The sequence below is a fragment of the Miniopterus schreibersii genome (assembly GCF_964146895.1).
Source record: "Miniopterus schreibersii genome assembly, chromosome: 9".
In the NCBI taxonomy this organism is placed as follows: domain Eukaryota; kingdom Metazoa; phylum Chordata; class Mammalia; order Chiroptera; family Miniopteridae; genus Miniopterus; species Miniopterus schreibersii.
Window position 1 is genome coordinate 29,922,332 of NC_138118.1, and position 24,409 is coordinate 29,946,740.

General features: G+C 32.5%; 1 protein-coding gene across 8 annotated transcripts in view; it reads right to left on the minus strand.

Moving 5' to 3' along the window:
• FOXP2 (forkhead box P2) overlaps nucleotides 1-24,409 on the minus strand; it is a 664,287-nt gene that overhangs the window by 239,282 nt on the left and 400,596 nt on the right. Inside the window, exon 2 of one of the 8 annotated variants that reach the window (XM_081147834.1) lies at nucleotides 7,083-7,150. The exons of the other annotated variants lie outside the window; for them this stretch is intronic. The gene's annotated coding sequence lies outside the window, so the exon portion shown is untranslated. The remainder of the gene's footprint in view (nucleotides 1-7,082; nucleotides 7,151-24,409) is intronic. 8 annotated transcript variants of the gene reach the window in all.

A 24,409-nucleotide genomic window follows, 5' to 3' on the forward strand; every position in this document is an offset into this window, starting at 1 on the left:
CTTACTTCTAGGATTTGTTCTCTTAGATGGTCTTGACATGCACAAATAGAAACCATAGCTAACATCTGAGTAGCTAGTGACTTCTTTCTGAGCTGGAAACTGTTTTTAATAGATTTGGGAAGAATGTAAAGGAAACTGGCTAAAATCATATTGATGAAGTGGAGGCAGGAAGTTAAAACACTATAAAAAAGATTGAGGAAAGCCCTAGCAGGTTTGGTTCAGTGGTTAGAGCGTCAGCCCAAGGACCGAAGGATCTTGGGTTCAATTCCGGCCAAGGGCAGGTACCTTGATTGCAGGCTTGATCCCTAGCCCTGGTCCGGGCACATGTAGGAGGCAACCAATCAATGTGTCCCTCTCGAATTGATGCTTTCTCTCTCTCTTTCCCTTCCACTCTTTCTGTAAAGCTATGGAAAAAATATCCTTGGGTGAGGATTAAAAAAAAGATTGAGGGAAAACATCTAACATAGAGACTTGCAATAGTGCTGAGTAATTTAAAGGGAAGGGAAAAGAAGGAATGAGGGAAAGGGAATGAGAGGGAAAAAAAGAAAAGAAGGAAGGGAGGGAGAGAGACAGGAAATGGAAAATGGCAAAGTCACAGGATAATGCCATAGGAGAGCTTTGAAGTTCAGAAATTAACCTAGTTAGATATATAACAAAAGCAACTCATAAGATATAATGCAAACTATAGTAAAGCAAATTGCCTAAAGTTTGAATTTTATTCATGCTATAAACATATATAGACAAATAGTAATCTTAATTCTCAGCCAAAGAAGTAAAAATAAATAAATAAATAAATAAAAACAGAAATGAAGAGAAGATTCCACCTCAGAAAAGTGACACAAACAAGTAGAGCACAAGCATGGCCAAATAAAATAATAAATATGCCAGTAATAAGGGTTAGCACTAAGGGTTAATAATAAATATCTCAGAAACAAGGGTTAGTTAATTATCTATACATTAAAAGGAAAACTATAATGGTTCACAAAATATGACAGAGCAAACTATTATTGTGATCAGACAACCAAAAAACTATTGTTCTTAGAGGCGAAATATAAATATGCAATGGAAAAAGATAAATCACGTTTAAAACATTCAAAGTATATAAAAGATTTTTTTTTTTTTGGTGTTTTAAGGCAAATTTGAGCTGATGAAATCAAGTAGCACCATTTTAAAAACTCAAAGCCTGGTATGATTATACTTTAGCATTCATAGGAAACCTACACAGTAGCAGAAAGGTTATATGAGACCTTTAATAAAAGTGTTGGGAAAACTTTTTGTTTCTTATCCTTCTTTTTCTCTTCCCACATCTGACACAAGTTAAATCAGATGACACATTCTCATAAATAACTGCAGCTTATTTAGACAGGTCAAGGAAGAAGGGGTGGTGAGGGTTGGGGTAATGGAATACAAATCAAAATCTCCAGGGTAAAAAGTAATTCCCAAGCACCCACTTTCACACACACACTCCACCTCTCTCCTCTCATCAAGTTTCTAGAACTATAATAAAGCCATTTTGTTATCTCTCTGATACAGTTTCTTATGCCACTAATGCTATTTTATATGTACAAATCATTTGCTTTCTCTTCATTTATGAGAGAACTAAGAACAAAAGAAGGAAATAATGCTTACCACTTAGTGTAGGTAACTGGTGTTTTTCATAGCATAGGAAAATCATCTAGTACAAAATTCTCACACAAATTTGAAGACATTGAGGCCAAGAAAGATTGTATGATTTTTCCCAAGATTACATAATTAATCTGTGAAAAGCTAAGACCCAGTGACATATATCCCTGTCAACATTCTTACCTCTTCACAAAATCCTGAGTACCTCAGTTTCTCTAAAGTGTCAGATAACACATTTTCATTGAATTTGTTAGCTTAAACAAGGCAAATGTGCATTTGCTTTAAAATTCAGAAGCTTGGGAATTATAACCCAGTTAGAATAACTACTGGGTCATTCATATTTTAAATTGTTCCATAAGCTCCAGAAAACATCAGGTTTTTAAGTAATTGCTTATGGAGTTTAATTTGATAGATAAATTTAACTAAAGGAATCTAACTCACTTAAGATAAGTAATCTTTTTAAATAACCTTATAAGTGCTATGAGCCTTCCTTATTCCTAGTTAGATGTCCAGGGCCTGACACAATGCTTGGCACATTGCAGGAGCTCAATCAACATTTAATGAATAAATAAGTGTGATCGTCATTGCTAAATATTAAAACGAGGTAGATAACAACAAACATACTTTAAAATTACCTGCAAAATTATTCTAAAATACATGAATGGCTGTTTACAAATATACAAATGAAGGCTTCTAGCCAGTTATTTTTCTTTCATTTTTTTTTTATTATTATTATTTTTTAAATATATCTTTATTGATTTCAGAGAGAGGAAAGGAGAGGGAGGGAGAGAGATAGAAACATCAATGATGAGAGAGTCATTGATCGGCTGCCTAGCCCGCAACCAGGGCGGCATGTGCCCTGATCGGGAATTGAACCCCGATCGCCTGGATCCTAGGTCGACGCTCAACCGCTGAGCCACCCCCGGCCGGGCTCTTTCATTTTTTAATAACTAATTTGAACAACTGAGCAAAAATTTGAAAACAGCTTATTCAGAAATCCAAAATAATATTAAAATATCTGGGATAATGTGAGTTCACTAAAACAGGAAAAATTTGTGGACAAAATGTAAAGAAATATGACTCCTGCTTTTGACTCTATAATTGATTTGCTGATTTAATTTATTTGTAATATGAGAACAGGAGGACCTAACAGACTATATTCAATTTTTTTTTTTAATTTTAATTCACAATGGATATGAAGGCAGCTAGTTGCCAAAGATAACTCCCAGTGGTTCCTCCTCTCCCTGCATGTGCAAGCTGCTCCTCCTGGATCAAGAGGTGGAGCCTATTCTTCCTCCTTTCAACTGCACTATCCTTATGACTTACCTTGACTAACAGAAAGTGCTGGAATTGTTGCTAGGCCAGTTTTCAGCTAGTCTTTATGAGGATTGGCTATTTTTGCCTTTTCTGTGGTTAGCCAGCTGCAGTGCTGAGTGGAAGTTCTGGCTAGGTGAGGAACAATGAGAAACAACTGGAGGAAATAAGAGGCCTCTGAGGAGCACTGAGAAGTTGGATATGTGCTTGAAGCTTTCTTGGACGTTCAAGCCCAGCTCCATCTCCAGATGAAGCCAACCAGCTTCATGAGTGACCTCAGCCTTTACCAGGTGGAGTAGGGGAGACACTTAACCAATATTTCCCTTGCCCCTTCCCCAACCCACAGAGTGAGAAATAAATTATTGTTGCTTTAAGTCTTTAACTTTAGCGTAGTTAGTTACAAAACAATAGATATAACTCAAGTAGTGTATTTGAACCTTTGCAAGAGTCAAACAAATTAGAAAAATAACTAAAGTTTTCTGAAAATGCAGATAAATGTAATACTCAAGATAAAAGATCACAGTTAAGTGATTGTAACTAATTGGAAATGTTTTGAAATATGATTTAAAATACTACTACAATAATTGGCTTTTAAATGATTTGAGTTGAAAATTAGACAAGGGATAGTTCTCAGACTTCCCCTACCCTATCCTTGCCTCACAATTCATGCCAGATGATATTTGCATGAGTAACATGCTCCCAAGGGCGTACTTACATTATGCAAATTCTTACAATGGTAGTTAAAGAAGTTTATTGAAATACAAGTAACAAGGTTGTCAATATCAATTCTAATTTTATATATAAAACCATACTTATATTACTATATTAACAACACATTCCTTTTTTTAGTATCAAAGTACTTAAGCCATATGTCGCTGATAAGCCAAGGCTAACTATATGTCTCACACATTTTAGTTTGGATTTTTTTGCCATTCAGCTGAATTTGGAAAGATGACCCGTGAGTTTTGTTTTGGATTTATTTTCCTCTGATTTAAATGCTTTTTAGTATCATCATTACTTTCTCTATTTTTGGAAGCTTCTTAATTTTTGTTCCTCAATATATTTGGAAATGGAGAACAAAATTATCTTACCTTGTAAAATTATCATCTTTCCAATAATATGAAATGAGAAGATATTTTTAATATAACTTGACCTAATGCTTTATAAAAGAAGGCTAAGAGTGAAGATTTTTAAATATATACATTAATTAGGAATATTAATGGCAGTTTTTATTTAAAGTAACACTTTTCTATATAAGTGAAGTTTCCTTTTATAAAGAAGATTCAATGAGAAAGAGGTTAAGAAGAACCATAATATTCATAAAAGGAGCTTGTGCTTTGTTTTATTCAAGGGGATAAACTGTTTATATTTTTGAAACTATAAACTCATGAAGCCCTTTTCACATAATAAAGAATATGAAGATTTTGTGGGGTCTTAACCCAGATATTTACATTTAAAAGTTATGGATTCATATCACTTTCTGAAAATATTTTATGTAAATAATTTATATAAAAATTTCTATAAATCTATTTGTCAATTTTAAAAAGTAGAGAAGAATTTTAAAGGAATGTTGTGGTTAAGTTTTAGAGGGATAAATATTTCTTTTTAAAAATGGTGTTAGCCTACATCTAATTTATGCTTTTTTAATATTTAATACCACATGTTAATTTCCTTAAAATCAATTACAATGATATGGAAAATCATACTTCATCAAAATTACTAGAGGTAGAGTATTTAAATAAAAAAGTTTTAAAATGTGTGTTGAAAATCTGCAATGTGTTAAGCTCAAGGCACCCACTTGTTTTTTTGTTTTGTTTGTTTAAAATATTACAGATGTCCCTTTTTCTTCCCATTGACCCACTCCACACCATCCCACCCCCCTTCCCAGTCCTTCTCCACACCATTGCCCATGTCCTTGGGTTGTGCATATATGCATATAAATTCTTTGGTTACTCTCTCCCCCTCCACCCACCTGCCCTCCTTCATCCCTCTGACATTTGTCAGCCTGAGCCATGCTTCCATGTCATTGAATCTATTCTGTTCATCAGTTTATTAAGTTCTTTAGATTCCACATGTAAGTGAGATCGTGTCATGTTTGTCTTTCTCAAGGCACCCACTTTTTACATTCTTTTTTTAACCTCACAACAATTCTTGAGGGTAAATACCATTACCAAGAATTTGAAAAATAAAAATACTAAAGTTCAAAAGTTTTGTGGTAAATGCCCAAGATAACAAAGCTGGTAAATATCCAGAGTTGAGTTTTCAACAAAAGTCAGTCTAATAACAGTACCTATGGTTTTCCCATTGTTTCATAGTGCATAGGGTTAATCTTTTAAAACTGCAGATTTTATCTCCTTGCTTGGATTCATAGCATGATCTTCAAACCTCTTTGTGACCTAGCATCATCCCACTCTCCAGTTTTATCAACTGGTTTACTTAAGCCCTTATCCCACTCTTTCCTCAAATAAATTGTGGGTTAAGAGGGACAGGTACCAAAAGTGAGGACAAAGAGGCAGCTAACTATGAGGGTAAATGTTTGATCAAGCGATGTTCCTTAACTACTTCTATGGCAAGTTGTGGGGAGGAGGGTGTAGAGAGGAGGGTAACAGAGCTTGTTCACTTGGTACTTTGTTCAAAGTCCAAAATGTACTCCTTCCATGAATCACTTTACTTTCCTCTTTTGGAAAACTGTTAAAATATACTGATTTCATAAATACAAGACACTTTATCAACAGTGCCTGAAAATCATTAATAAATCATATTTACAGTCCCTTAGGTAAAGTATCCTTGTGCAATGCACAACCTGCATGATGGAAAATGGTTCTAGATATAGGTAAGTATTAAGACAGTATTTATGACTACTAAATAGAATGGAATGAAAGAATGAACAAACATTAGCTTGATTAGCTGATTGGATGTTGTTGCCATAAATTAAGCTAAAGAATCTAGGAAGAGAAAAGAAGATGGGGGTAGGAAGAGATCTTAGTAAATTCAGTTTGGGGTTCATAAAACTTAAAACTCCTAGGGAATATCTTGACGACATGTTTGCTAGACATTGGATATGTACATCTGAAACTCAGGGGAAAGGTCAGTGTAAAACAAGAGTTATAATAATTACTGAGGTATCATAAAATGAGAATAGCAGGAGGAGAAAGCAACATTAGAGAACCATGAAGAAGAGATTCCCACAGACATAAAGAAGAGTCAAAAGCAGAATGAGAATCAGGGACAAAAACTGCCAAAGAAAGCAAGGGACAAGAGACTCACTAGGTGTCAATGCTTCAGGAACAGTCCAGTAATAAAAGACCAATGGAAAGGAACTTTCATACTCAAATTTAACTCCCTACCATCTGACACAGATTCTCAATGTTTGCTCAAGGAATGTATGAAGAAACTCTGTTTTATTTCAATTTGTCTTTGAAAAGAGGGTAACAATGTGATAGAATAAGAAAAAACATTATTTTCTAAACTGCCACTATGTTCCAGATTCTGTGCCAGAAGGCTTCGTATGCTGTCTCGGTAAAGAAGAGATAATATCCATATTGTACTGACAGCAAACAAAAAAATCAGAGGACTTAAATGCAACTTAACCACTTAGTCAATGACTGAGCAGGATTTAAACCCAATACCTATTTCTGAAGCAAAGGTCCCAGGTTTTCTCCCAACTCTGTCAATTACTACCTTTGACAAATGGAAATTTCTTCATTTATAAGAAATTTAAAAGGACTTGGAATAGATAATCTCCAACATTGTTTCATAACCAAAGCTGCATTTTCCTTTGTATTGATCCTAGCTAACATCCTTGATGTGTACTTTCACTTTGGCAGACTTCAAATTCTCCAAGTGAATATGGACTTAGTTTTCTTCTGGAACTATTACAGAGTTCTGAAAACAAGAGAATCTCAATATTTATTTTATATAAGTGAACAAGTAGTTTTAAAGGCAATTTTAAATATTTACTAAAAAGTTTAATTTGCTCAAGAACTATTGAAAGAGAAGGCAGTTAACATCAGTCTCTTAGGCTTTCAAAGAAGGCATAGGCTTTTAACACATTACAAAAAAGTTATCAGACATCTAACATGCCTACTATGTGTGATGAAGTAGAATACCAAGTAAAAACGTCAAAGGAATTTATTAAGGATTACTTTTGCAGTGTGCCACTGGTTTGAATCAATGATGTGCAGTCAATCTGAAGAGATTTGTAGGGTGGTATCTGAAGAAAGAAGTTCAATTGAGATACTGTCAATGTTACTCTTAGGAAAAAATGGAAAAAGGAAATATATCACAAAGGCTAACTGCCAGAAACAAACAAAAATGATCAGACCTGTATGTCAATATGAAAATAGAGTATTAAAAATTTACTGATGATAATTGTACGGGATGAGGCAAAGTAGGTTTACAGTTGTTCATATGAAAAATAATATAATAATTCATAAATAATAATACAAGAATAAACTTTGTTTTGTGTACTTACACCTGTAAAGCTACTTTTCCCTGACCTTGTATATATGGAAAAAATACCAAGTATCAATACCAACAAATATCCTATCAACTATGATTTGTAATAATTAAACTCTTATAGGGCATGATATTTGCTTGAGAACATTATCTGTATAAAGGATCACTGAAAAAATAATTTAATTTAAGTTATCAAGGAGAACCAGAGATGAGTGAAGTTACTGAAGTTACGAGGTTAGAGAGTAAAATAAAATAAATAATTAAAGTAACTAAAATAAAGTAAAATTAAAATATTTTTTAAAAGTTTTAAAGAATTCAGATTTTAGTTTATAGGAGGAAAATATGGAGAGCATAATGTTAACAATTACACTTAAATGTATTATTCCACATTAAAAAACTCAGGTGTAATGTAGCAATAACAAGCACTATAAATCAATGGCAAATATACAGCCAAAACTAGGACTCAGAACTGTAATATGTATCATAGAAATGTACACTTGAAATCTATGTGATCCTATTAACCAATGTCACCCCAATATATTTAATTTTTTTAAAAAAAGAATCGAACAAAGCATAAGCAAAACATTTCCTAGAGAAAAGATTTAGGATCAGTGCAATAATGATTCTCTTCTAATCATTAGACTTATGCAATAAACAGCTTAGTTAATGTTGCCAATTACATTTTCTACAGATATTTGATGTTCCCTCTGACCTCTTGATTGGCTCCAGATACACCTCTCATGCTACCATTTTGCTCCTGACTAGCTCCTAATCTCTTTCAGTCTTAGCTTAAATGTCATTTTCTCAATCTAATATAGATGCCCTCTGCATTCCTTTTTTCATAACACCTTATTATTTTTCTCTAGAGTACTTATTGCAACTAATAAGTATGTACTGTTGCTATTTATGTATTAGGTAGATACCCTACACCATATATCATGCTATGTACCTGATGTACCTCTTTCCTTAACTGAGTTATAAGCTCAAAGAGTACAACCACATATCTATTTTGTTAAATCTTATATATTAAAGTTGAATAAAATGAATGAATGAATAAGTGAAGAAAGGATAAAAGAAAGAAACTTCTTTTCTTGGTGATAAGGACAAGAGCAATGTACAAACATTCAATGAGTGTGTATTGCAGGAAGAACTGGGCATTTTATATCTGTTTAATATCTCCATTCCCTTGGAATAGATGGCATTGTACTCACATCATCAAACAATAATTTAAAGATAAGAGAGGTTCAGTCACTAGGCCAAGGTAAATAGCTGATAATAGTGAAGGTAAAATCAAACCCAAATCTGTTCACTTTAAAGCCAATATGTTTGTATTCTATATCATCAAGTTTCTAGGATTAAAGTTTCATAAATTACCATGTGCTAGGAAGTTATTTCAAACATCTGTTATTTCCTTAAACTGCTTCCAAATTCTGCTAGAAAAATAGGTAATTTGTGGTTAGCAATATTTTTCATTTTTATTTAATCTCAAATTTTAGTTATATGTACAAAATAAATACATTAGTTGATGGTTATTAAACAAACCTTGAGACTTTATGTCAGATAGTATTTTAAGACATTTTTTAAATGCAACATTGTGTTCCAAGAGTAAACTTTTCTCATTTAAAAATGACTTTGTTTATATTAAAATGATACCTATATCTTTAAAAAAAAATGAATGTTTGTATTTTAAATGAAATAAGACATTAATGACAAAAGGTTCAAAAAAGCATACATATACTTTTTAATTACTTAATATGATTCCTGAATTACATGTTTTCTGTTAAACTATGCATCCTCCATGTACTATGAGGGATTTCATTGTGTTCAATAGGAACAATAGTTTTTTTTAATCATAAAAAATTCTCTCAGTTTTTTATTCCAAGTAAAGCATTTCCCAAACACATTATTTAACTGATATTCATTACAGAAAATATCTTGTTTTGGAAGCACTTCACATAAAGCTAATTCCACAGGAGACGGGGTTACTGACTAACACATTATAACAATATGACCTCTTGACCAAAACTTTTCTGAATGTGCAACACAAAAGTTCCCTGTCACTTATCATTTTCAGAAATTAATGAAAAATTTCTAAAGAATTTTTCAATTTCAAGTGCTGCTTGAGCTTAAATGATAAATTATATACTCACATTTAAACAAATTTTAACCCTCTCCCTCAAGCTATGTATTTTAATTTTGACCTGTTCTTACTTGCTTTAAAATCCAGAAAACTCTATGTGGCAGACATGCTTAAGTTCATCACTTTCATATCCTATCTCCAATTGCAATTTTTTATGTGTCTAAAGAACAAATCCTCTACTTCAGGCATCTCATAGTTTCCCTGAGTAAGCCAAGTCATATTTTAATGTTTTAAAGATAACTGTACACTCAGAGAAGACATATATTATGGCTAAGGGTATCAAAAACCTGCAGTAGTCATACAACCTAATAGAATTGAGTTTCAAAGCTAATATTTGCTTACAAAGCTTATTGATATTTGCAAATGAATAATTTAATGCAAATGTGAACATTTGCAATTACCTAAAAATCTAACATTTCTGGAATCAGGCAGACTAGTCTCACATTTAATTTCATGTTAATTTTTAATTCAATACATAAACATATACCTGGGTGTTTGGTATACTTGTGCTTATAAAATTAATTATATTTTTAATGAATGAATGGCTTCCTTAATAAAATAATAATGATATTAATGTGAATTTATTTGTAAGGTAAAGATATTTTTCTAGCATGAAAAATTAAATAAATTTGCTCACCTAGATTTACTTATATCAGTCAATGTGATACATGTAGATGTATATAGCAATTTGAAAGATATGTAACAATATTGAATACAGATAGAGGTATATGGGTTGAGATTATAACCAATTAAACTTGGGGAATTGAAGTGAATTACTTATATCACTGGCCAGCACGAACATTTTAAAACTCTGTATTGTAAGTCAGAAGACTGGTGAGTACTCAAATTCTATTTCTTAAAAAGAAGTGTTTTTAGATTCCATATATAGGTAAAACCATATGGTATTTGCCTTTCTCTGACTTTTTAGCATAATACCCTCTAAATCCATCTATATTGTCACAAATGACAATATTTCATTCTTTCTTTTTTATTGTTGTGTAATATTGCATTGTATATATATACCACATCTTCTTTATCCATTCATCTAGGTTGCTTCCATATCTTGGTTATTTTTAATAATGCTGTACTGAACATAAGGATGCATATGTCTTTTCTAATTGTGTTCTCATTTTTTATGGATAAATACCCAGAAGTGGAATTGCTGGGTCGTATGGTATATATGTGGAATCTAAAAGCAAAACAAAACAAACAAAACAAAACAGACTAATTAACATAGACAAAGGGATTGGTACCAAAAGGGAAAGGTTGGGGAAACAGAAGAAAAGGGGAAGAAGAATTTAGTCACTACTAATAGGATAAGTTTACAGGGTGACAGGTGATTGCTAGAATTAGTGGGATGATCAAACTGTAAGGTTTAAAATTTTGAATAACTAGCCCAGCCGGGTGTGGCTCAGCGGTTGAGCATAGACCTAGGATCCAGGCGATCGGGGTTCAATTCCCGGTCAGGGCACATGCCCAGGTTGTGGGCTTGATCAATGACTCTCTCATCATTGATGTTTCTCTCTCTCTCTCCCTCTCCTTTCCTCTCTCTGAAATCAATAGATATATATTTTTTAAAATAATAAAATATAATAAACTATTGAATAACTATAATGTACACATACCTGAAATTAATATAACCACTATAAGATGGAATCAACTATATTTAAATAACATTAAAAAAAAAAAAAAAAGAGGTGGTGATAAATGAAAGCTGAAGGAAAATCTTTTTTCACAGTCCATGGCTCCCATTCACAGAATTACCCATCCATACAGCTTATAGCACTTGCACCAAAATGCATCCATTTTGCAGGAAAAAAAAAAAAAATTTTCTTACTAGGAACTATGTTTTAGGGGAAGAAAGAGAGAAGGAGGTTCAAGTGTGCTTTACATTATTTCTTAGTTACATTTAAATATAACGATGAAGTAAAAGTTTATATTTATGGAAATAAAGCATTATTTGGATTTTTGAAATTTAAAATAAATCAATGCAATGTTTTACATATTTTAGTTTATTATTAATCAGTACTTAGGCAAGTATAAGTCATAGTTATCCTTGATATTTATAGATCCTTTATCTATTTAAGGAAACTTTCATTTGTATAAATTCAATGAATAAATTTTAAAATAATGTAAATATGATGATAGCTAACATGAATATAGAGTTTTTAACATGTGTAAGACACTTTTTACATCCTTTATGTACAATAACTTTGGTTCTCACACCAATCCTATCAGGGTGATACTATTATTATTTCCATTTTAGAGATGAGTAAAACAGACCTGAAAGCAAAATACTTTTATTAAAATACTTGCTAAGACTGTTAAACTTGCAATTTGTATATTAAATTTGACTGCAGTTTTATAAATTTAAAATATCTATCAAAAATGTTTAATTCTAGTTATTTCTCTTTTACTTGCAAAAATGTAACCCATTCTGCTTCTAAAATAAGTTTAACAGTCCAGTTGATGTGCTATAAAATATAACTGACCTCAAAAAATGAAATTGCAACTAAAAAGAAAAGGCAGGAATTTACAGGTCGGTGGTAATCAAATGCCAAGTTTATCCTCACAAATGAGTATGTCACTTTGTTTATAGCTGTTTGTTAGATGACCATTTGTTATCCAGAGAGTAGTGTGGCTAAATTATTATATATTTTTCTGAAGCTGTACTATACTACCAAACATTAAAGTGAAAAGGCTAGCAGCACTAGAATGGGTCTAGCAGGAAAGGACAATAGTGAAGCAAAAAAAGGCATTAACTTCAACTTTCATTTTCCCCTGTTTGAATTATATTTTTTTATGTTATTTAAATGTGATTTTATTATATTTGGCGTATTATAGTGACACCTGAAGTGCAGCAATTGTATGAGTCCACCTGCACCTCAAGTACAATACAAACTAAAGCTTATAACTCATCTTTGAACATTAGCTCATGAAAGATGATAGAAAGTCTAAGCTTCAAAACCCATCTTTATTTACCAGATTTGCAAGAAATCCACTTGGCTTTTTATTAATGGTTATTTTTAAAAAACAGATTTTTTTTTTCTTACATTCTTAACAACTCCATTTACCAGAGAATGCTTTTCTCAGCTACTTATACTATGCCACAACATTTACAACTAAAATACAAATCATAAAATTACCAATAATGGGTTCTAAAAGAATTTCCTCCCTCCAATTTACAACATACATATATAAACATTGCAATTAGTTTGTCTATTTAAAATTTATTTAGTACTCAATCTATGAACAACAGTGAACAAATTAAATATATGTTTATAGAACATATCATGAAGATTAACCTACCTTAAACATTTTTTTATTCAACTGCTGGAAATCACTGAATATGTTTCATTCTAGTTCTCAGATACATTCAATCACATGCATTCAATAAAATTGATTGTGCGTCTACCATGTTGGACAAACCCTGAAATAGAATTCAGAGAAATGGTCCTCACCAGAATAAATGGATGTGGAATAAATAATCACATGTCCTGCATATTATAAAAGGGGAAATATACTCAAGTTGAGTCTGCATTTCTGTGTGGGTGGGGAAAAGGTGCATACAGCTTCTCTGAAATTACTTTAAATCTCATATTTGAAAGATGAATAAGAATTCTACCAATCAAGGGTGAAGGGTCAGGTGCTGGAATTTGGAGGAAAATATTAGTGTGGTGTGCATGTGATCCAGTCATAGAACAGCTTGTTAGACGATCTGAGGCAGGCAGCCGAGAACTTGATTAACTGCAATTGCAGAAAGAGGTTCACTGTAGCTAGAACAGTGAGAGCACAGGGCAAGATAAAGGATAAATGAGGCTGCATAAACAGGTAGTCCCAAGAGGCTCAGTGATGGGAAGCTTAATAAGTTTTGTCATGCACTATGGACTTTATTCCAAGAATCAAAGGGAAGCACTCAGGAGAAAAGGTAAATGACATTGTCAAATCTGGATTTCAAAATATCATTTGGTTATACAGGGAAAAGAAAATGGGAAAGCACATTGATGCCATTAGATAAGAGGAGGTAGAATAGATGATGGCAAATGGGACAGTGGAAAGCAGACAAAAATAAAATTGTATATATGTATATGTATATATATATATATGAAGTAGAATTGAAAATGATTGGCAGTATATTGGATTTGGAGAATAAAGAAGAGAAAGGGGACAAGATCCCTATATCTCTCCCTTTATTAGTCGATGAAGTAGATTAAAATGCCATTTAAGAAGAGAGCAAAGAATGGAAGAGAATCATTTGGGTGAAAGAATAATGAGTCCATTTGGGTCTAATTGTGTTTGACAGACTACAAGATATCTAGAGATGAGCCCAAAACATTACAGGGAATATAAGATTATTAAATTAGAACACTATTGTTAAATCAATTTTTATTTTACTTTAGATCTATTTACTGGCATCTTTGAATGGGAAGTAGTTTTTAAAGAAAATCATCTTTTTTTTTTTTAATTCTCACCTGAGAATGGATATGTTTTTACTGATTTTTAGTGAGGAAGGAAGAGAGAGAAGGAAACAAACGTTGATGTGAGAGAGAGACATCCTTTATTGCCTCCCTTATATGCCTCAACTAGGTATCAAACAGTAACCTAGGTGTGTGCGCTGCCAGAAAATCAAACCCAAAAGCTTTTGGTGTACAGGACAAAGCTCCAACCAACAGAGCCACTTGGCCAGGGCTAAAGAAAACTACCTTAATTTTGTTTATTTAAGGAACATATAAAGAATGACTATATAGAAAATAGTTGTGTGTTTTGTTTTTTCAATTACAGTCTCAGTTTTATTGTTTACGACTCATTTTACTACATTTAATATTAATAAACTATGGGCTCCAAGAGGGGAGATACTTTTGCTGTTTTATTTGCTCTCTGTGCATAAACTCCTAAACAGTGTCATAAACACTATGCAATGAGTGTTTGTTGAATGAGTGATGAAGATATACAGTGTATTTAATTATAAAAAGTAACTCAGAGGCAAATGTGAATCTCACCAAATAACTTGATGATATAACAATATTTCTAATCCTGTTTTGCAGGGACTTTAGAATTGCACTTAAATTATCCATGTCCATAATACCCTGACATTTGAAGAAACCTGGGATTAAAAATGTTTAAAATGCAAATCTGCACATTTTTAAATGATGCTCAAAGTGTCTTAGAATATTAACATTATTTAATTATTCTTAATTTTAAAAAGTCAAAAATCTAGTTAAATTTATTATATTACATATTGATACCTAATTGAGAAAATATTATAGGCCAGTATGAAATGTGAATTTCTAATTACAATGCCAGATTGGCTATTGGATTTTCACACATGTAATTCTCTTCAACTAAGTGGGACTAGTGCTGAGAAAAGTAGAGCAAAATAAGCTAATATCTCGATGGGAGTTTTATGCACTTAAGTAGGGTATGTTTTCTGAAGGCAATTTCTTAAACTTTTTTGAGAATTACTAATACACAGATATATATATAAAGACTAAGAACAACATGACTATGGTCACAAAACCATTATGAGTTCTATATAATCTTATATAATAATGTAAGGCTTAAATGAGAAACTCTGAATACTGTTTTACTAACAAAATTTTCAACAAAATTCCCATGATTAAATGGGCTTTATTATTTTGATACTTTATTTCAATCTACATAATATGCGTTTTTCTGTCATTTCAGAACAACATTTAGTTGAAAACTAGATGATAAGCAGCAGAACATAATGTTTGCTTTGGAACAGCTCAGCTCCTTGGTCTATTGGTCTAAATTCTTTAATTTTAAATAAAATCAAAATTTGAAATTCAATTGGAAGCACGTCACACTCAAAAAAAACAAAAACAAAAACAACACTCATAAAAGAAAATGAGTTGTGAAGTTGGAATTGATCCTAAGTTACATACTATTGAAGGCTTGTTTAGAAAAGGGTCACCAAACATTTTTAAGGCTTGATGCTTTCAGCAAATCTCTTGTTATTTACAGAGAATTAAAAAGCACAAATTTATTTTCTTAAAAAGTTTCTTCAATTCTTCAAATAGTTATAAGAAATGCCAAAGACTTGCCTGAGTTAACAAGTACACAGATAATCTATAGTACAGCAGTGTCAGCTAATAATATTTGGTCCCCAAATATGCTGTTGGTGGGATCTGAGTAACTGTACAAATGTATGAAGTACAAATTTTAGCAATTCTTACAGTTTTGAGTGAGCTAAAAGAGCTGTCTTATTAATTGAAATAACTGGAGAGACAAAAAAGTGACTGACAAAAAAAAAATGGAAATTTGTATTCTATGTGTTAATTGAGCTTCCAGAAGAATAACACTATTTTATTTTTTTAATTCTGTGCAATTTTCTCTAAAATAAAGAATACATAGTAATTGTAGAAATTCAAAATGTAGAAGAAGGAAAAAATTACCTCTAGCCTGGTTACTTAGAGATAACCATTATTAACACGGTTTTCCCATTCTTTGTTCTGTAAAAAATTTTAAACATTAGCTGTAATCATGTAAACATGTTAGCAATATGAACTACATTATTTTAAATGTCTATTTTTCTGATCATAAAAGTAATGTAGAGTATTTGAAATATACAGATAAAGCTGTCAATCTTAAAAATAAATATTATACATTTGCTAGCTATAAATATATTTTGAGTACTTGCTCTTAGTCCAGAAATTGTACATGTGATTAATTTTAGTATAATTTAATGCACCTTGGACAAGTGAGTACTTTAAAGATTGCATTAAAATACAGTAATTCTTTTAGAAAATAATTAATATACCAGTGAACAAAGCTGTACCAGAGACAAAGTGACTGAGAAGCCAGCCTTGAGGAGGATACATGATTAAGGTGGCTGGAGGATTTTCACAAAACACTGTGCGCTATTATAACCAAGTGCTGTAAAGGTGTGGTGATTTCAAGAACGGAGAAGTTGAACTTGACACAGAACTATTGGATACCAGTTCATGTTTTGCCAACTCCTAATCCATAAACTAATGAAATGCTCTATGTTTTTCAAACCTTTCCTGTCTCTTAGTTTGATTTCAAAGAGAGATTTTGAACTGAGAGTCAAAGTCAGGCATGCAGAAGTTCTCATGTGTATTTAACAATCATTAGTCAGCAATCTACTATAAACAGGGTGACCACTGACCACTTGCATTTATAGTGACACTGGGTTCTTTTAAGAATACAAAGGTAAATTATATATGCTTTAGTGCTGGCCTCAAATATCTTACATTCTAGCTGAAGGTATAAAACATGAGTAAAAAATGCATAATACAAGACATAAACATCAATTTTATTCTTTATTATTATAGATCTATGAGAATTGCCTATAAATATTGAGACAATGCATATTTGGTCTACTGAATATTTACATATAGAATACATGACCTATATGAAATCATTTTGAAAAGTTTAAAAACACTGTACAGCATGTGTACTAGACTGGTCACATATCACACATTTCAGTGTCTAACCTATAAGAGCCACAATGGTATAAACCAAGGAATGAACCTAAAGGACTACCATCAAGGCAGTTCTTTGCTCTTCTCATATTCTTACTTGTCTTTTTAAAAGTATTAATTTCACTGAAACAATTATATATTCACATCTTAAATTTCAACTTTTTCATATTAAAAGATGAAATCAAATATCTCCTCTTCAGATCACATGAGTATCTCTTGCTTTGGCCTTTTAAAGGAAAGCTGTATTTGTTGCTTTAATACTCTGTCAATGATGGGTAGCAATTGATTACGCTACTATTTGTTTGATGGTTAAGTATATATTTTATATTGGGCATCTGAGAAGAGAATTATGGGCAATTTCAAACTTTATTTTTAGGTATAATTCCCATTTTATTTTTGAAAGCAAATGTTATGCATTTTTTAAAACTCCTACCCCTGACCCAAAATTTATTTTCCATTAAAGATGTTTCTTTAAGACATTTATATTTGTGTACATAGTTTTAAAATTCAAATTAGTCTTCAGTAACTTTCTCTTTGAAGTGAGTTAAATCATATAAGTGGGCGCTTGGGAAATCTACACGGTGATGTTATCTTGACCAACAAAACATCTATATATTCATTTTTTATTCCTCTCTGTTTGAAAACTAACTGTAGTAATGAATTATTTTTAATTCATAAAATAAATAATTTCATTTGAACTTATCCAAAGGATAATATGACTTTGAAAAGGCATATCAGATTTTTTCTGTGTCAAACACATACTTGAAACTCATGACACCTCCTAATATATGCCTTATTACTAAAACACAGTACTAGCACCTGATGAAAGAAGCATATCGGTACTTTTCAAGAAGCCCTTCTTTTGCTTTACAGGAGACATACAAAACAGAAGTGTCAACAAAACACTCTAACTTGTGTTTATTTCAGTCAGAGGCTTAGTTAAGGGTTGTACAAAGAATTTCTGGTAGAGTCATATATAACTAGAAAGCAAAATAATTGGTTCTAGGCCCAAATGAAGCTACAGTGCCTCTAACTTCATTCCAGAGCCTTATGGACAAGTGATGTCCAATAGAAATATAATGTGAACCACATATGTAACTCTAAATGCTATAGTAGCCACATTAAAAAAGGTAGGAAAAAAAGGTAAAATTGATTTTAATGATATATTTTATTTAACCCTATATATTCCAAAGTACTATTATTTTATTGTCACCAATATAAAAATTATCTGTATTGTCTTCTAAATCCAGAGTGTACTTTATACTTACAGCACTGTTAGTTCAGAATAGCCACTTTCAGGTGTTCACTAACCACATGTGGTTGGTTAGTGACTACTTAATTGGAAATCTAGAGAATCTCTACAGAATAGCAAAAGCTCAACCACAGCAGTCTTGGGCACATGGTCTATAAGTCTACAGAGACATGCACATGAGATGTTAAAGGTCGGTCCTCCTTTTCTTTCAGGAAGTTTGACGCAGCTATGTACACATTTGACAATGTAAAGACATTACAAGGAAAAGACGTTTTATTACCTGGTAATATTTCTAGTAGCTAATTTTTATTGAGCCTTTGCCATATATGTAACACTCTACCAATCTATTAAGTCACTGAATCCTTACAATAGTCCTGTGAAATAGAGTATGTTTTTAGCCCCACATTATAGAAGATGCCTAGTTGGAAGACCTCATGGAAGAGTGGAATTAATTGTTGCAGATGTGGTTTCTAACAAAGGAGAAGAAGTAATGCTCCCATAATAATAGTATGCTATTTTTAAAACATAATGATCATGTAAATTGCCTCTTCCATATACAGTTGATTGATTTTAGGGACCACTTCCTGCCCAAAAAGTACAAATATTCTTTAAAGCTACTAAGGTTTATTTTAATGCCATATTCTGCATGTCATAATAACACAAGATTTAGGAAATTTGGATGAAAATGGAGAGACTCAAATCACACACAACACTTTTTATTTTTTATAAACCACCCAGTCCATGGTATTTCCCTTTTTTTTATTGTTGAGAGAAAATGAAGGACATCTGTAATACTCTCAACACAACACACTTTTAATAAAAATATAGTATATGTCAATAAATACAGAAAAATATTCACAATAAAATACCTCCTGTCTATAAACAAATAAGAAATCAATGTTGAATCAAAAAGGCCAATAATTTGAAGATGGATTGCATAGTATTGTAATGTGAGTAAAGAATAAGGATGCTTTCATAAAGCCAGCTTTCCCCCAATTATCAATCTAAACATAAGAACCACTTGTACAAACTATCCTACTAATGTATCAATTCCTGAAACAAGGGTATAAGAAATAATATGATAAGCTAAAGCTAATCAAAATAATGCACCTATATTTTCTAATTATTGGCTATTTGGATATATGCTTATTATATGACTACAGAAATATCCTCACCCCTCTGATTTTTATCCGTTTAACTTATACTTATTATTCAAATCCTCAAGCATTCCTTGACCATTCACCACCATCACTGTCTTTATTTTATGCTCTCAAATTACCATTCATATCGCCTTTGACCTACTTGTCATAGTTACAGTTTTACACTTAAGTATATAATTATTTGATTGGTGTCTATGTCTACCATTAGATAAGTTTCATAAATGCAAGAACCATATCAGTTTTTGCTCAACATTTTATCTGCTAAAATAGGGCCTAATACATAGTAGGTACTCAATAAATAATTGTTGAATAAGTTAATAAAATGTGCTCAGGATTTTATAAAAATAAATTCTATTAAATCTGAAAATAATCCTATTACTTTTACTTTTCATTCATTAAAAAAAGAATCAAATTAAGTGAGTAAAGAACTCATAGCTAATAATAATGAGAATTGAACTCTAGTACTTTGACTCTCTTAATCACTTTTCAAAACACCAACCTTGTTTTTTTCCCCCTTGTTTTTTTATTATTGTTGACAATATTACAGATGAGCCTCATTCCCCATCCCCTTTGCTGCACTCCATGCATCCCCTGCCCTACCCAAGGCCTTCACCATACAATTGCCTGTGTCCATGGGCTATGCATAAATGCATATAAATTCTTTGGTTAATCCCTTCACATCCCCCCACCTCCATTGCCTCTGAGATTCATCAGTCTGTTCCATGAATCCATGCCTCTGGACATATTTTGCTCATCAGTTTATTTTGTGCATTAGATGTAAGTGAGATCATGTGATACTTGTCTTTCTTTGAGTGGCTTATTTTGCTTAGCATAATAATCTCCAGGAACATTCACGCTGTCAAAAAGGGTAAGAGATCCTTCTTTTTTATAGCTGCATAGTATTCCATTGTGTAAATATGCCATGGCTTTTTTAACCATTCATCTACTGATAGGCACTTGGGCTGTTTCCAGATCTTATCTATTGTAAATAGTGCTGCTATGAACATAGGGGTGCATGTATTCTTTTTGATTGATGATTTAGGATTCTTAGCACATATTCCTAGAACTGGGATCACTGGCTCAAAAGGAAGTTCTATATTTAATTTTTTGAGGAAACTCCATACTATTTTCCATAGAAGCTGTACCAGTCTGCATTCCCACCAGCAGTGTACTGGGGTAATCTTTTCTCCACATCCTTGTCAATAGTTGCTTGTTTATTTATTGATGGTAGCCATTCTGGAAGGTGGGAGGTGATACCTTATGTAGTTTTATTTTATTTTATTTTTTAAAATTTCCCTTCATTGTTGAAAGTATTACAGATGTCCCCTTTTTTTCCCATTGACCCCTTCTACCCTGCACCCACTCCCCACCCCAGGCCTTCACCATAATATTGTCTGTGTCCATAGGTTATGCATTTATGCATATAAACTCTTTGGTCAAATCTCTGCCTCACCACCCACCCACCGCCCCTTCCATCTGAGATTTGTCAGTCTGTTCCATGCTTCTATGTCACTGGATCTATTTTGCTCATCAGTTTATTTTGTGCTTTAGATTCCACATATAAGTGAAATCATGTGATACTTTTCTCACATAGTGTAATTTTCACCCATACATCTCCTAGGGCAAGAGAAACAAAGGAAAAAATAAACATATGGGACTACATCAAACTAAAAAGCTTCTGCCCAGCAAAAGAAATCAGCCTCAAAATACAAAGGAATCCCACAGTGTGGGACAACATATTTGCCAATGATAATGGGCTAATTTCCAAAATATACAAAGAACTCATACAACTCAACAAGAGGAAGACAAATAACCCAATTTAAAATGAATTAAGGACCTGAGTAGACGCTTCTCCAAAGAGGACATACAGATGGTCAAGAGACATATGAAAAAATGTTCAAACTCACTAATCATCAGAGAGATGCAAATTAAAACCACAATGAGGCATCTCTTCACACCTATCAGAATGGCTACCATCAACAAATCAACAAATAACACATGCTGACAAGAATGTGGAGAAAGTGGAACCCTAATACACTGCTGGTGGGAATGTAGACTGGTGCAGCCACCATGGAAAGCAGTATGCAGGTTCCTCAAAACATTGAAAATGGAACTGCCTTTTGATTCAGTTATCCCACTTCTAGGAACATATCCTAAAAAACCCAAAACACTTATCAGGAAGAACTTATGCCACCCTATGTTCATAGCAGCACAATTTACAATAGCTAAGATCTGGAAACAACCCAAGTGCCCATCAGCAGATGAGTGGATAAAAAAGCTGTGGTACATTTACACCATGGGATACTATGCAGCTATAAAGAAGGATCTCTTACTATTTGGGACACCATGGATGGACTTGGAGAATATCATGCTAAGCAAAATAAACCAGGCAGAGAAAGACAAATATCACATAACCTCATGTAGTTTTAATCTGCATCTCTCTGATGATTAATTACTATGAGCATTTTTCCATATGTCTATTGGTCATCTGTATGAATGGCTTCCTTTTGATAAGTTGTATGAATTCTTCATGTATTTCCAAAATTAACCCATGCTTTTTATTTTTTCCTCTAGTCTGATCACTGTAGCTAGGACTTCCACTACTACGATGAATAAAGGTGGTGAAAGTGGACATCCCTGTCTTGTTCCTGATCTTAAGGGAAATACTTTTAGTTTTTGCCCATTGAGTATGATGTTGGCTGAGGGTCTATCATATATGGTCTTTATTGTGTTGAGGTACGATCCCTTTATTCCTACTTTGCGATAGTATTTATCACAAATAGCTGCTGGATTTTGTCGAATGCTTTATTTGTCTATTGATATGATCATATCACTTTTGTCCTTCATTTTGTTTATGTGATGTATCACATTTATTGATTTGTGAATATTGTACCAGTGTTGTATCCCCAGAATAAATCCCACTTGGTCATAGTCTATGATCTTTTTAATGTATCACTGATCTGGTTTGCTAATATTTTGTTGAGGCTTTTAGTATCTATATTCACTAGGGATATTGGCCTCTAATATTCTTTCTTTGTAGTGTCTTTATCTGGTTTGGAATTAGGATAATGGGTGCCTTGTAAAAAGAGTTCAGAAGTCTTCCTTTCTATTGAATTTTTGGAAAACTTTTAAGAGGATAGGTGTTAGTTCTCTGAATGTTTGGTAAAAATCCCCTGTAAAGCCATCTATTCCAGGACATTTTTTTTGCTGGGAGTTTTTAAATTACTACTTCAATTTTATTAGTTGTTATCTCTCTATTTAGGTTTTCTGATTCTTCCTGATTCACCTTTGGAAGATTGTATGTTTTTAGGAAGTTCTTCACTTCTCCCAGGTTGTCCAATTTGTTGGCATATAGTTGTTCATAGTATGTTCTATGAATACAATCCTTTGTATTTCTGTGGTGTCAGCTGTTACTTTGCCTCTTTCATTTCTGATTTTATTTATTTGGGTCCTCTCTCTTTGTTTTTTGAATAGGGCTAAAGGTTCATCAATTTTGTTTATCTTTTCAAAGAACCAGCTATTGGTTTCTTTGACTGATCTTTTATATCTTTTCTCCTTTTCTTTTCTTTTCTTTTCTTTTCTTTTCTTTTCTTTTCTTTTCTTTTCTTTTCTTTTCTTTCTTTTCTTTTCTTTCCTTTTCTTTTCTTTTTTTTCTTTTTTTTAGTCTATATATCATTTATTTCCCCTCTGACCTTGATTGTTTCCATCCTTCTGTTTATTATGGGCTTTTCTTGTTTTTCTCTTTCTAGTCCTTTTAGTTGAAGGGTTAGATCATTTGTTTGAGATTTTTCTTGTTTCTTGAGGTAAGCCTGTACTCCTATGAACTTCCCTTTCAGCACTGCTTTTGCTGTGTCCCACACACTTTGGGTTGTTGTGTGTTCATTTTCATTTTTTCCAGGAAGTTTTTTATTTCTTCCTTCATCTCATTAGTAACCTATTCATTGTTTAATAACATGCTATTTAGCCTCCATGTGTTTGAATATTTTTGAGTTTTTTTTATTACAGTTGAATTCTAGTTTAATGCCCTTGTGATCTTAGAAGATGCTTAATATGATTTCAATGTTCTTGAATTTGTAGACTTGCCCTGTGCCCTAACATGTGGTCTATCTTTCAGAATGTTTCCATGTGCAGTTCAGAAGAATTTATATTCTGCTTTGGGATGAAATGTTCTCTATATATTGATTAAATTAATCTGATCTTGTGTGTTGTTTAAGGTCACTGTTTTCTCGTTGGTTTTTTGTCTGGAAGATCTCTCCAGTGTTGAGATTGGGGTGTTAAAGTCTCCTACTATGACTATTGCTGTCAATCTTTCTTTTAACATCCACCAAGAGTGTGTATATATATATATATATATATATATATACTGGGTGCATATATGTTTACAAGGCTTCTTCTTGTTGGGTCAGTCCCTTTAGTATTATGTAGTGACTTTCTTTGTCTCTTGTTCTGGCCTTTGTTCTGAAATCTATTTTGTCAGATATAAGTATTGCTACCCCAACTTTTTGTTTTGTGTCCATTTGCATGGAATTTTTTTTCCAATCCCTTCACTTTTATCCTGTGTGAGTCTTTTGTTCTGAGGTGGGTCTCTTGTAGATAATACATTTACATATATGTCATGTTTTCTTACCCATTTGGCTACTCTATGTCTTTTGATTGGAATATTTAATACATTTATATTTATGGTTATTATTGATAGGTACTTATTTATTGCCCTTTTTTATTCTTTATGTCTATGTTCCTCTCTGTTTCTTCTTCTTCTTACAAGAATCCCTTTAGCATTTCTTGCAGTGCTGGCCTGATGGTAATAAACTCTTTTAGCCTTTTTTTTGTCCAGGAAGCTTTTTATTTCACCTTCGATTTTGAATGATAGCCTTGGCTTCATATCCTTGCTTTTTATTAATTTGAGTTCTTCATGCCATTCCCTTCTGGCCTATAGTGTTTCTGTTTTGAAATCAGCTGACAACCTTATGGGAGCTCCCTTGTAGTTAAATGACTG